The sequence below is a fragment of the Grammomys surdaster genome, unplaced genomic scaffold, assembly GCF_004785775.1.
Source record: "Grammomys surdaster isolate TR1022 unplaced genomic scaffold, NIH_TR_1.0 174, whole genome shotgun sequence".
NCBI lineage: Eukaryota > Metazoa > Chordata > Mammalia > Rodentia > Muridae > Grammomys > Grammomys surdaster.
This window is the reverse complement of record NW_021604622.1, coordinates 25,851,232-25,867,176: the sequence shown is the minus strand read 5'-3', so window position 1 is coordinate 25,867,176 and position 15,945 is coordinate 25,851,232.

Genomic DNA, 15,945 nt, shown 5'->3' with positions numbered 1-15,945 from the left:
TGTACATTTTGTTGATTGTCACTCAAGAGTTTTGCATAATGGCTTTGTGGAATACGTGATGCATTTCAAATATGTCGTATGTTTGATTTCAGGAAAGCATTAGCCATCCTGGGGTGTCTGTATTAACAATTGCACTAAAGTCAGGAGACCAGCCCCCAACAAAGGCTTTTGTTTTATTCTAGCTGTCATCTCGTGTAACTGGAAAGAGAATTTTAAAAACAGCTGAGCTGCATGAGGCGGTAGAGATTCTGACACCTTTATGAGTATTGGTTTGGATAACACCACACGGATTCATTTTAACCTCATAGTGAGTTATGACAGGAAGGTCACAATGACTCAGTCTTCCTCTCACGTGTTCTCAGTATCCAGTACTAATACCTACCTACCCTAGGGCCCTGTAAACTAATCAGTTTCCCTGGTGGCCAGGATCAGTTAAGCAAAAACTCATCAGCATTTCTTTCCTAAATTTGACCAAATGTATTAAATTATGAGTTCTGAAAAATCAGGAATGACAAAAACTCATTTACTGTCTCTTTCACTGAGTAAGACTCGGCAGATAAAAACTAAGAATTTTTTCCTCCTTGTGTTGAAACTATGATCACTTCACTAGAAGGCTTTTGTTCAACTCTCATACTTCACGACAAAAAAAAAATCTGTGCTATGTCAAGAGGAGCTGATTTGTCTCGTTTTTAGCATAACAAATGAAACAAAGTTGATTTGTGGTTCAGATTTATACTTTCCCATGTCATGAAGTTGCTAATCCTGTATAGACACAATAATTTCTTCCCTGCCTGAAGAGATAACTCATCTCTCTTCCAGGGAATTGCCATAACAACGAGCCTTGTCACTAGCACTCCGAGGCTCAGACTGAGCCATTTGGGTTGGATGTTGGATTGGGAGTCTTCCCAGTACTCACCAAAAGCTTGCATTTGTTTGCTCCATGCAGTTGGATCAATAAGAAAATACGATGACGCGTCTCTAAGCCTGTGTGGCAGGATATAGGAGAATTAAGTTGGAAATGATCTGGAAACTTCCTTTCTGCTGCCTAGCTTTCTTGGGGTCAAAGGTGCTACGCAAGTCCCTGGATGAGAAAAGGCATCAGTCGACTTCCCTGTTGGTGGACATAGCCTGCTGTGATGCTGACCTGCAAGGTAAGACGTGCCCACTGGTAGAATGGCAAAGAGACATCGATGGAAGTAGCCAACTGTCTCATGATTAAATGTAAGACCTACTACTTACGAGAGACGCCATGCCTGGGACTTTAACCTGTTCAAAAGCTCATGGCTGGAGAGCTCAGAAGCCCAGGGGTCAGGAGAACCTACTCCTGTCATTTCCATAAAGAGACTTATTGTCAAACTGTCTTTTCAGTGTTTGGGTCCATTCTTGTAGATCAGCGCTGCTCTCAACTTTGATCAGAGAAGTGTCTTTCTGCTCATGACTGGTCAAATACGGAGAACAACTGGCTGCTAGACACTCAGCCTTATATGGGGTATCTAGTTCAACCTCCATAGAGGGCAGGGAACATTGAAAGAAGGGACAGACAGACTGCATGAGCTGGAGGATGGGGAGGAGTGCTGTGCAGTCATGACCTCAGAGCAGCTGTAGATAGATGCTCAAGACTTGTGAGGGTCAAGCCAGTAGAATTTGCAGCATAGATGGGTAAAGTAGCTCTCAGGGCCCCATGTCTAACTACAATAGATTGCTACTAGGGGAAGGAGAGTCACTTTTCTCTGGGAGTGTGACTACTGGTAAGTTGTCCATGCTAATTGGACTAAGCAGATATGGTCATTTGGCCCTTGTAGGCTCACATGTTTGAATGCTTGTTCCCCAGTTAGTGAAACTTTCAAGTTCCCAAAGCCCATCACTTGCCCACACTCCCTCTCTGTTGCAACGTGCACATCAGATGTGAGCTCTCAGCTACGGTTCCAGAACTATGTCTTCCTGCCAGTGGTCATGTTACCTATGAAGAGGATCATGGATTCACACTCTGAAACTAAAAGCAAGTCAACTGTTTTCTTTTATAAATAGGCCTGGTCATGGTGTCTCTTTACAGCAATAGAACAGTAACTAAGACAGTGAATTATAAAAAAAATCATGAAGCACACAAAGGTGGGAAGGGCATATGCTAAGGGATGGGGAAGAGTTAGAGGGGCACTGGCTATGATCAATATGAGTTGTGATAAGTGTGAAATTATCAAAGACTAAATAAAACTATTAAAACTATAAATGAGACATGGACCTCCAGGCACTATGGGCACTGAAGACAGTGAGCATCACTGGAGGGTACAGTCTATGCTCCAATTGTGAATGCAGCCCTGTGAAGTAGGGACACCCTAGTGAATTCTGCTGTTTATTAAACAGAATAGGAGCCAATTCATCCTGGTGAAAAGGAAACGTAGACAGTTGAGAGGTAGAATGAAGGGTTCACTTTCTTAGTTACTTACTTACTTAGGTTTTTATTGCTGTGAAGAGACACCATGACCATGACAACTCTTATAAAGTCAAACATTTAACTGGGGCTGGTTACAGGTTCAGAGGTTTAGTCCATTATCTTCAAGGCAGAAAGCATTGTAGTGTCCAGGCAAGCATGGTACTGAGAGTTTTACATCTTCATCTGAAGGCCAATAGAAGACTGACTTCCAGACAGCTAGGAGGAGGGTCTCAAAGCCTACCCTCAAAGTAACATACTTCCTCCAACAAGGCTACACCTACTCCAACATGGCCACACCCCCTAATAGTGCCACTCCCTGGTCCACATTGGCTTAAGCCATCCACTCTATGATAAAAGAGACTAGATTTAGAAGGTTTCTAGTTTGAAAGAAAGTTTAAAAATCCCATTTTTATTGTTTCATTGATTTGGAAAAGACATTCCCAGAGCCTCACAATTATCTCTCCAATTCACATATTATTATAAATAAGCTCTAAGCATTAGGAGTCAAGAGTTCCCATAGCTTTGTTCTCTTAATAATACATGGCATAAATGTTGACATATTGCATGCAAGTAATTGCAAATTATTTAGTGCTCCAGACAATGTCTTAGTCTGATATTTATTTATGCATTTGTTTATTTATTTATATTGATGTGATAAAGACCATGATCAAAAGCAACTTAGGACGGAAAAGTTTTCAGCTTGTAGCTTATACTTCATAATGAGGAAAAGTCAGGACAGGAACTCAAGCAGAAACACAGAGCACAGTGCTGAAGCAAAGACCATGATGGAATGCTGGCTCATTCTGCTTGGCTTTTTCAGTCTGATTTCTTACATTACCCTGTGCCACCTGTCCAAGGATGATCCCACAACTGTGATCTAACCCTCCGACAATAATTATTAATCAAGACAGTAGCCCATAGTGTTGCCACAGGCCAATTGTTTTTTCTTTTCTTTTTGTAAAAAAAATTTTTGGGGGCTATTTTCTTTATTTACATTTCAAATGTTATCCCCTTTCCAGGTCTCTCCTCTGGAATCCCCTATCCCATTCCCCCTACCCCTACCTCTCCACCACCCACCCACCCACTCCTGCCTTCCCACTCTGGCATTTCCCTATACTGGGACATTGAATCCCCTCAGGACCAAGGGCTGCTCCTTCCACTGATGTCCAACAAGGCCATCCTCTGCCACATATGCATCTAGAGCCATGGGTCCCTCCATGTGCACTCTTTGGGTGGTAGTTCAGTCCCTGGGAGCTCCGGGGTATGTGTGTGTGTGTGTGTGTGTGTGTGTGTGTGTGTGTGTGTGTCTGGCCAGTTGACACTGTTGGTACCCCATGAGGCTGCAACCCCCCTCAGCTCCTTCAGTCCATTCTCCAACTCCTCTATCAGGGACCCCACACTCAGTCCAGTGCTTGGTTGTGAGCATCCACCTCTGTATTTGTCAGGCTCTGGTAGAGCCTCTCAGGAGACAGACATATCAGGCTCCTGTCAGCAAGCACTTCCCAGCATCCACAATAGTGGCCAGGTTTGGCAACTGTATAGGGGATGGATCCCCAGGTGGGGCAGTCTCTAGATGGACTTTCATTCAGTCTCTGCTCCATACTTTATCTCCATATTTCCTCCGCCACAGACCAATCTCATAGAGGCATTTTCTCAATTATGGTAACTCCTTTCCAATTCCTGTTTCTCCAGAAGAGAAAGGAAATGACTTTACATTGTTTTGAGTTCCCAAGTTTGCATTGGCTTATTACAGCAGAGTCATATGAAAACAAACCAATGAAGAAGTTGAAGACATGGGAATAATGGTCACCATCAGCAAACCAGCTGGTACCACAACTCTGCATGAAAGAGTGCACAACTTGTCAGGACACACAGAAGGAGGATGGTGGTCAACGGAGATGTGAGTAAAAGGCTCCAGGCTACACATAGGGATCTTATTTGCATGCATGGCAGTGCAGCTCTGTGCCCTGAAACCCATTCCTGTAGGCATCCATGAACTGCTTCAGAACACACAAGGACCTGAAATTCTCTGAGCAGCAATGCTGTCTTGATCCCCTCTACCTTCAGATGGTCTGGCCATCAATCATCACTTAGAGTTGACAATGTCCTTATGACTTAAACATTACATTGTGTCACACAAGACCATCACAGGATTTTGACTATCGCATACTTCAACAAATTCAGAACTAATCCAGAACTTACAAGCTTAAACATCTACACGTTTTAAAAGGAACTTATTTCCCTAACTGGTTCTTTTTATTTTTGAATTACAGCTTCCTAATTTGGTCTGTCCTGTATTTTCTAGGTTGCAAGGTGGTGTATTTTTTGTTGTTGTTGTCCTACTTGGGTTTTTATAAATATTGAAGGAGGAACACACTGGGAAAAGAGTTCCTACTTGTACTTTTGCCATCAATATATACCAGCTGTTGATGAGTATTTGCCTTCAGTGTTAACATGGGAGAAGAGAATGATCAGACATTTTCTTCTACACCTTTACGTTTAGAAAACTTGTTTCAGTAAAGAAGGGTATCAATGGGAAATTAAATCAGGGAAAGAACGAGATGAAGTGACTGGAGCAGGATTGGTGAGTCCTTTGCAAAGAGACTTTATGACTGCAGCCAAGGTGATCAGCGCACTGTAACTTTTACTTCATTACTTTTTATTAAATCTGAATAGCAGTTGTACCACAAATATCATTTAGCATATTTGAGGAGGTTTTTCATACAGGGAGTAACTCTGTAATAACTACATTTTGTAGAGAATCTCTGGTGTACTATACGGCATCGCCTGTTGATAAAAAAGTTGTTGGACTGTTGCGTAGGCAGGAAATTGGAGGTGGGAGTCCTGGGCTGGAGAGAGAATTCTGGGAAAGGTTCATGCTTGGAGGTCCACCCCAAACTCTGAGGATGATGGCCACATGAAACCCAAGGAGAGGTCACTAGCCACGTGGCATGACTTAAGAGTAGTTTAAACGGGATAACTGAGTGATGAGCTAGTGGAAATGAGGCAAAGCTATTGGCCCAGGCCAACATTTATTCATACATAAGAAGTCTCAGAGTCGTTATTTCTGGGAACAAATTGGCTGGGTCGGAAAGCCTGCAATTACACATTTTAAATAAGATAAGCAATTTTTTTAAAAAAATATTGTTTTAAAAGCAACATAACCTGCAAACACTCAAAGCAGGACACTGAGAGGACTGAGGGAAGGACACACTGACTGAGGGCAGGACACACAGACGGAGGACAGGTTAAACTGCAGATTGCACATATTTGGTTACAGGCTGAGAAGGGAAGTGGGAAGCACCTGTGCTATTGACTCTTCTCTTCAAACTCAATGTCCTCTGAGCTACATTCCCTTCCTTCAGAGTCATTTGTGATTGATGCCTACCTAGACATGAAGAAAACAGTGAAATGGCTGTTCAGCATATAACAGCTCCAGTCCTGAGACCCACTTAACCTGGTGATGTCACCGGAGGATGAACAGGTTGCTAGGGAGAACACTAAGTGGTGGCCAGGCAGTCCTGTGAGCAGGTGTTGTCTCCCACTGCGATGGTTCTGTGACTTCTACACCACAAAGGCTGCCATCTGCTTCTGTTTTCTCTAGTACCTGTCTTTTTTTGACAAACAATATCTATCCTCACCTTTTCTCTTGGTTTTATCAATAAAGGTTGCTGTTGTTGTGGACTACATGCATTGGAAAAACAAGTAAAAATTGGCAAATAAATCATAAATGTATATATAGCTAATTCCTGACATAAAGTAGATATTTCTTTACACTTTCCTGGGTTTCAAATGAGGAAAGGGATACACACACACATACACACACACAGTGTTTTTCGTATATATACTTATACGTTACTTATAAATATATGTAACTTAATTTCTCTTTTAAATTCTACAACTGTCTTTATAATAACTTTCTTTTGAGGTTTTAGTGATAATTTTATCTCCCACTGTGTTTACCCACTGGATAAATTATTTGGAACATATACATGCAATGCAGTAGACTTCTTCCTAGTTGTAATATTTTTTCTGAAGTGAGACAAAATCCTCTGTAGGTTCTGGAGAGACAGCTCAGTGTTTAAGACCATTTGTTGCTCTTTTTCAGGACACAGGTTCAATTCTCATCACCCACATGGCAGCTTACAACCTCTTGTAACCCAAGGTTCAGAGGATCCAGTGCCCTGGTCTGACCTCCACAGACATCAGGCATATGTGTGGTACACAGACACGCATGTAGGCAAAACACTCATACACATAAAATAAAATAAAATAAAATAAAATAAAATAAAATAAAATAAAATAAAATAAAATAAAATAAATAAAATAAAAATAATTTAAATATTTAAATTGAACTAGAAGGAAAAGTCAATTGTTTTGGTTTGATTCATTTTTACCTCTGTCACAGATATGAAATATGTCTGATATACTCAGATAAGTGATCTGAGTGAGCTTCTGGGGTTTTGCTAGAGCTTCATGTACTTATGGGACACATGTATCTGCATTGCCTGATGACTGTGCATTCCTAACAAGTCATTCACCTCTCTGTGGCATTCTATTATCTTTAAGATGAAGACCATGGAGCCGTCTGCCTCAAGGGTAAGTGTGAAGTGTGCAGGATGAATTATGTGAAGCAGAAGAGATGGGGCCAGCCATGTGGCAGTACTTCCCGTCCATCACTAGATGGGATCCCAGCCAGCTCAGGTATCTGAGCTTTGTCTGAATGAAGTCTGGATGACCTCAAGGACTGTGCTGTTTGCTGATGAAGATCTGCATCTCTCGGAGTGTGGGATCAGAGTCACGTGATCAGCTAAACAGGACCCTGGATTCATCAGGTACGTGTGGTCAGCTAAATAGGATCCTGGATTCATGAGGAGGTATTTCCTTTTCAAGAGTCCTTTCTGTTCCATTTCAAGCTTAAAAATCATTTGTCATAAATAGTAGTGTTTGCTGTATTTAGATCAGACATTTTCTAGGTTTCTTCTTGAGAGATTAATTTCTGCTTTTCCAAATAATGAAAACAGCATTTGTATAATGGATTGGCTCTCTTAAAATAATTTTTCTTCATTAGCTCCATGTGTCTCTTCTAGACCTGTGAACATGGCTGACCTCTATCTTAGCATAGTTTCTCCTTATTGAAAAATGTGTCATTACAGTGGGGACCTGGTCATGGTTAGATCATGTCAGATCAAAGAAGGATATGGCTGATCACTGAGATAAGACACAGCTGACGAGCTGCAAGGTGGGCATCCAGAAGGTTCCAGGAGAAGACAGTTGGTGGATACTCCTTGGAAACAACAGAGAGATGCTGAAACAGAGAGGACACTGCTGAGGTTTACCTCATCTGCCAACAGGAAAGGATTACACCCTGGCATGATGGCACAGGATGAATGCAAGAGAGTCTTTAATTCGGGCACAAGGTTAAGTATGATAGTGAGTTTTGGTTTCTTTCCATTAGACTATCAACTAGGCATCTTTATTGAGTCTTTCCAGCCCCTATTCTAACAATATAAGCCATCTTTTGGGAACTCTCCCCTCCCCTACCACCCACGAACCTTCCTGAGATTTATTACCTCAAAGAGGGCACTGAGTGATCATCATTTTTCAATGATGTGGACTGTGGCTGCAAGCTAAGCAGACTGACAAAGACTACACGGCTCTGTGCGGATTAATGTCTGTTTCAGTGGAAATAACAAAGACACCAGCTGTCATTGTATCATTCATCCAGTATTAGCATGTGACAGGACTTGAGGCATTTTATGTGACAGGCAGAATGGCAAACAACAATTAAGGTAGGACTTGGCAAGTTTCAGCAGGAGATGCTATCGGCATTACTTGTCTGCTGGAAAATATCTCCAGCCTTCTGCCTGCCAACAATTAAATGCATCACGCTATGAGAAGGTGACCTTTTCCTCCTAACTTGGCTTGGGTCTGGGCACCATTGCTTAGAGACTGAGTTGCTGGGTAATAAAGAGTGTGGGGGACTCTTACACAAAGAATGAAGCCTGTCAAGAGTGAGGTATGTGTGGCTGACCAGCCAGAACATACTCATGCAGAGTGAGTCATTGTTAGAAACATTATCCCCATGGCTGAGGTCTCTCCTCTCTCCTGTCTGTTCACATTCACGAAGACCTCTTTCCATCAGTGTTCTCTCTCAATAGGAGCCCAGACTCTGGTAAGCAAACTAGTAAAACAACCAACAATCTGACTTCCATTCCAGTATTTCTTCACAATGGACCCCTGTGTTTCAGTGGGAAGGCCTCTTCTCCAGGCCTTGAGATCTGGCCTTTCAGGCTGGTCTTGCCCCTACAACGCTCACATATGTGAGAGTACAGAAGGATGAGTCAACTCCAGGGCATCCACATTTTCATGTCTCAATGTCAAGAGGACCAGTCTTGGAATCTTACCAGCATCTCTACAACCATTGGTGATGAAGGCAGCTGCTCTAGTTAACAAGGTGAGTGCTTTGTTATCACATGGTAGGTATCATTGGGCGCATCTGCCATGGTCAGAGGAACCAGATAAAATAACAAAATTATTCCATAACTCAAAATCAGCTGTCAGGAGCTCCTTCTGGGTGCAAAGTGCACATCATAATTTGGCAAATAAAGCTAGTGCTGGAAGATAGTAGGAGGAAATCCTCGGGAGTAATAGTTCACGCCACTCAGGTATGAAAGCGAAGGAATATGAACATGCTAGTGAGTCTTCGGAAATATCAGAAACATCACGCAAGATAGTAAACTTTTTGTTTTGAATCTGTAGCGTGAGTAAATTACAAACATTCCCAAGAAGCCCAGCACATAATTTTCTACCAAATATAATGAGGTTCTTGTTGACATTTCAGAGGATAAACGTACTCAAGTGAGGGAAATGTAAAAGGAGCTACTGTGTTTATGTTTAGAGAGGAAGACGCCATGAATTGAAACTTGAAATTTCTGGGAGACTGCCTGTTTAAAATATTTAGTGCTGTTGAATATTTAAATTGTTAAGAGCAAAAAACTGTAACATTTGTGATAATCTACATTAATATGGTCTCTTATGACATTTGAATGTAAGTTGATACAACTATGCTTAAAATGTAAATATCCATAGATTCTGATGGTGTTTGGCATAGTAAAACTTTATACACTCAGAGTGGCAGACTAAGCTGCTTGACCTCTCCCACTGAGCTTCAAGATGTGCACACTGCACACCCATCTACGCATACATAGACATGCACGTCACCTAATATCACACACACACACACACACACACACACACACACACACACACACAACACAATACATGGAAGCTTATTTTGAAAAATACATGAAAGAAATGAGTCAAAAAATACCCCAAATCATGATTCCTTTTATGTGAAATGTCTAGAATAATGAACTCTAGATACTGAGTGTAAATTAGGGTTTCTTTGATTGAGAGGGCTTGGGAGTGATCTTCAGAGGGTATATACCACTCTCACGCTGATTGTAGTAGTGAGAACACAGCTGTGCTGTGCTAAAATCATTGCACTGTGTATTTTACTCTGCTGGGTATTGAACACAGGACCTGTGCATTCAAGACAAGCACTTCACTACTGAAAGACATGCTCAACACAAGCCATTTATTTTAAATGAGCGAATCTCATAGCTTTTAGTTTTATTTCAATAAAAGAAAAAAGATAGATATACAAAAATATGCAATTTATGACCTAGAAATTTAAAAAAAGAGATTAATTGATCATTCTGAGAATTAAAAAAAAATATACAACTATGTTTATGGGCTCAGGAATGACCAGTCTGCCATATCCTGTAGGCTGTATTTTTATATTTGTACAAACATACACATACATATATGTGTGTAACACCGATTAAAGGAAAAGAAGTAATTAGCTTGAGTAGGGAAGACATGGGAAGGGCTGAAGGGAGGGAAACTTGGAGTAGTGAGTAGAAGAAATGAAGTGAAGAATTCTGTCTTGACAGACCCCTTTCTGCTCCAAATTGTGTATATGGCACACTCATCTGCACATACATATATATGATATAATTCTATTTCACTTAAGATACATTTAAGTAAATGTTCAGGTGGCACTCCTTAAGAGCAAGCCTGGATGTCAATGCAGGATGACAGATCGCACACTATTAAACAATCCTGACAAAGAAAGTACTATAGCTATGGACAATAATTGTATGTTGTAATCACACTGGAGAAAGGTCCAAGCACATGGACTAAGACTTCATGCGACATGATATGGTTGTGATGGAAACAGACAACTTGTAATAAACTCACATCATATTCTTTTGCACAGCACACACATGTGTCTCCAAACAGCACAAAAGGGTTTGAAGTTCACTCCTGGCCAAAGGGAACTGCTTTCGATATTCAGACAACAGATCTACTTTTCCACATTAGTCTATGCGGAAGCTGTGAACTCAGACTCCTTCTGTTGAGGATTCACGAGTAGGAACCTGTTACAAGGTCTCAGCAACTCATGTAGTCTAGTCCCGGTGGCTCATGGCAGTGTGCTTGACAAGTTCCCAGCATCGCCACTGAAACTCTCACTGGTAGACTGGCAAGGGTGGGAAGAGAGTATTTCATAAAATGGTAGCCCTCCAGATATGAGGAAAAATAGTTCTGTATATAATTCCTGTTCAAACTCCTGCAAAATCTCTAAAAGAAACTCTATAACAGAATGTTGAATATTTCTTCTCTCTAAAACTTCTAAACTATGTAAGTCATCTTTACCTTAGACAGAGGACTCAGCATTTATCATGTGCATGGACTCAGTAGCGAAAAGAACAAATCTGTTGTAATTATAAGAATCAGTGAGTTTTCCAAAAACATCTTGTATTTACCCTGACGACTTAATTATAAAAATTTCTAAAAACATCTCTAAGAGTAATGATCCATGTAAAATACAAAATATGACTTAAATTTTGTATATGGAGTAGCAAGGCATATTTATAACATCAGGTTAATTACAATGCTATGTTATGGATATACAGAGAAGTGCCAGCCACTTGAACAAGACATAATGAAAAAGAGGATGTAGAAATCCTTTTTATCATGAAATTGAGTGAATTAATAATAAAGGCATTATTTTGAGTCGGTAATATATAAAGGAGTCACAGAAATAAGCTCTTGGGATATCAAATGGTAAATAAAGCTGGGCTACAAATAGAAGAAAGTATATTGAAATGTTATTTAAAAATTAAATATTGCCTCTCCAATGCAGACTGATCAGTCCTGAAGCCACAAACACACCACCAACAAAAATGGACTCAGCAGGCCTTATTTATATATATTTGAGCATCCACATAGATACACAGGCATATATATGTACATAACAATAATAAAGACAAAGAGGCTATCAATTTGAGCATTGGGAGGTATGGGAAGGGTTCAGTGGAGGATAGATGGAAGGAGTTGGAGGGAGGAAAGTCATGGGGGGCAGTGATGTAAACCTATCTTAATTAAAATAACTAAAACTTTAAAAATATACTAAAAGAATATCCAGAAATATTCATTTTGAACATGGGCTAGAAAATACGTTTGCAGTTAAAGCACAAATGAGCGTTTTTTATTTTATGAGGAATCAAGGGCAAATGGGGCAAAACAAAATATACTTGAATGTGACAGAAGTCATTATAAAATTAACCTATGGAAGCTTTCAGTGTTGCCAACATGTTCAAATCCAATTTATTATTGTCTAGAGTATATGAAGTATATAAATGCATGACAGAAACTCTAAGAATCTAATGGGCCAGGGTACCAAGGTCAGGAAGTGGAGACACACACAGACCTGCACACAAACACAGAGTGGGCAGAATTCCTCCCACAAGCGGCAGATGCATGGGAAACATAACCCAGCAGGGGCTTTATCAAAGATTTTCAAAGTTGGAAACCCAAGAACACTGCTGATTCTGTTGACACGATTCAGAGACAGGAGCTGTCATTCTCTGACAGACAGATTGGCCGAGGCTTCAGAGAAGCTTCTCTATATTTAGTGACACAATGACAAGCAGATCTTTTGACCCTCCTTTCCATCTCTCATCAAATCTTGAGATGCACTTACATGCAGATAAAACAAGATACAAAATATTCTATTGTACCCTTGCACCTAAAATTAAATTATAGCAGGAAAGTAACTTGTCGATCATCTCAGAGGTGGCCAGCCTATGTCATCATGTCATACATCCTCCTAGGAAGGTCCCAACCCTATCCTCTAGTGTGGATTGTGCCTTTCCAGAATCCTCAACGCAGTATTCTTGGATGTATATGAAAATAATATGCAAGTGCAAGTATGCTTATATATGGAAATTATCCTCACACCTATATAAACACATGCTTATGTGAATGTATACGCACATGTAAGTATAAATTAAAATAATTGCTTATGTTCTTTCCTAAATGCAGGTGGTTTGCTAGATATATTGTTTTGTTGTATGAATTATTTTAGTTTTAAAGTAGATTTGGGGACATCCTCATAAAATACATTTACTTTTATTTATTTATTTATCTATTTATTTATTTATATTAAATTCCAGGGAATGTCACACTGAAATATGCACTGTGAACCTATGTGCTTCTGCACATGTGTGCCCTTTTTGCATTATAAATGAATGCCTTGTATGCACATGTACATGGTGTATAGGGATATATGTGTGCTGGTAGCTGAAAAATTAGTTGCTAGGCTGAAGTTGAATTTTAGAGAAAATGTGAACCGGTCATGTGTATTTTAATTTATTTGCCTTAGTTTCAGCTCACTGCCTCAGTTTTGTTTTGAATCTTTTGCACACTCAAGAAGAGGAATGACCTACCTACAGCCTTCCTTCCCCAATTGTCCTTCCTGACATAAGCAGTATCTTGAAGTTTACTTCTTAGTGTTTTCTGCATGATGGCACACTGTGCTCTGCCTGCCTGATTTTGTCCATACTTGTTTGTCAAGCCACTTCTCTGTTATGTAACACAAAATTTTATTAGATTTTATCATCATTACTAGTTATTCAAATATTGGCCCTTCGATAGTCATTTTGTGGAGCTGTTATTTATTCATCCGTAACTCTGTTCAGAGAATTTTTGTTCTGCAATTCTTATAATTCTGAGTGAGTTTAATAAGCTCTGTGTTAATGAGGTCTCACAGTCAGAACAGTCAGGTATAAAGGCTGGAAATGATCAGTGGCTGGTTTAGATTTCAAGGCCTTTCAGTGACGGAAGTGGACAGGGAGAACAAACACTGGGTAATGAGGAAAGGACTTTGTACACTGGGGACTCTTGCTTAATGAGCTAATTCACACTGTGTGGAAACAGTAGAAACCAGAACCACAGGATGGTCACATTGTGTGTTATCAATTATTAAGCATTTTGTTGGGCACTTTATCTCTGCAAAGAGCTAATAAAGTTATTTTCATGAAGATTTTCTATATAGACCTGGATCCAAAAGAGAAAATAGAATCATATCCACAGTATAATGGATTTTATGTTGGGCCATCTGGTAAACCTCGATGACCAATCATAAACATGCTATGAATTGAAGGAGGGAATTGCCTATGGACACTGTTCTGAGAGTGGTAACCTCATTTATATTTCTCTATTTTCCAAGATGCCGAAGTCTGATTTTCTGGTGCACTTATTTTTAGTTTAAGTGACATAATAAAGTAACAATATTGGTATTATAGAATGATACTACAATGAAGGTGATCATGATGAAGTATTGCATATGCAGCCTTTCCTGCTGACCTCCCACCCCTCCCCCTTCAGGCTTGTTTTCCCATTTGATTCCTACTTTTGTTTTTAAAATGAATGTTGTAGAAGTGAACTCACCCAGTATATAGATTTTTGTGAGATACTTTGTTTGCATGCAGAGTAATTCTCTCCTTTTATCCCAGTAGCTGAATAATACATGAACTGTTTTATTTTTTTAAACTTTAAATGGTACCCACAGAACATTTGTGTTATGTCTTATTTTGGATTCCCTTCTTGAAGGCCTGTGGAAGTAGAAGGCCAGTTCTATTGTTGCTTCTCTTTGTAAAGGTTTGTCACCTGTAGTGAAAAGACTAGTTTAGTGCCTGGTCATTCTCTACAACCATGTTCAGTTTATTCCTCTTTTACCCTTCTTTCAAACTTAAATTTTTGATGTTTTGATCCTTTTATTTTTCTGGACCAGTAGTTAAATATTCCTGAAATTAAACATTTCTCATTCTATAACCATATACAGCATCCAAATCCAATGAGAATTTGAGCTCAAATATGCCTTTTCCAAACTTTTCAACATTTCATTTATGGTATATTTAAGTATCTGTCACTGTGTATTTATTTCATATTCTTTATGAAATTCATTCTTATTGGAGTGAGATGGCATCTCTGTATAGTTGATTTGCATTTTGTAGATGGATTGTGATATGGAATGCTTTTCCATGTTTATTGGAATAAGGTAAAAGGAAGTGTCTTTAGGTGGAAGAGCAAACCATCATGAAGAGCAGTAAGAACAGGGGTGATTATGAATGAAGTGATATGGCATATGAAAATACTATAACAAAACATTTTGTAGGCTAAATAGAAAGTAAAATAAATGGAGCTCTAAAATGTAAATGTTGCTAATATCATCAATAAATCTTCAACTTTTTCTATACATTTAATGCTAATTTTATTTTCTAGGGATCTGAATCTTGTTCAGTCTATCTGCCAATTAAAGAATTGAAAGGCTAGACAACTCTTGAGCACAATAGGTGACAGCAGTGAAAACTTGAGACACTGAAGACAGCTGCAAAAGGTTAAAACAAAACAAACTAGATTTATTAAAAATCAAAAAAACCACACACGCATACACATGGTAAAGACAAGTCATAGAGAGAAAAACAGCAAAGTAGAGTCTTAGGAAGCTGTAGTCCATTCTCTCTTGGAATATTGGTAGTTTTATGTGCTTTTGGTGGCCAGTGATAGGTCTCTTCCCTGTAACAGAATTGGACAGTTTAAAAAGAAAAAGGTACATTGATATGCCCACAGCTTTGGGTAATCATCTCCAGTTTAACCTTGAGACTATTTGATCAGCCTGGACCAATCAGCCACAAAAGGAGGACCTAACTAGTGGGAGAACAAATCCAGCAGTTTTTGATTTGAGATCATCAGGGTAAGGAAGAAACTGGAAATTACTTTGCCAAATTTATTTATCTATTTGTGGTCTCTTTCTGTTTCTATCTTCTTGTTAGGGATTTGTCTAGATCTGACTCCATCCCTAATCTGAAGAATAGCAACCACACTTACTATATTGATGGAAAAGTTGCCACTGATTTCCTTCATTTCTAATATCATAAACCTGATCTGAGAACACTGACATTCTTATTGAAAATATTTTTCATACAATATATTCTGATCATAGTTTCCCCTTTTTCATCTCCTTCCAGATCCTCATCATCCCCCCATACCCCTTTTTGGGGAATTTCCTGTACCCTAATTGTGGTTTTATTTTGAGAAAGAAACATTTTTTTTTGTGCCACTAATCTCTCCCAGCCTGATCTGCTAATTTGATCAGAATCATG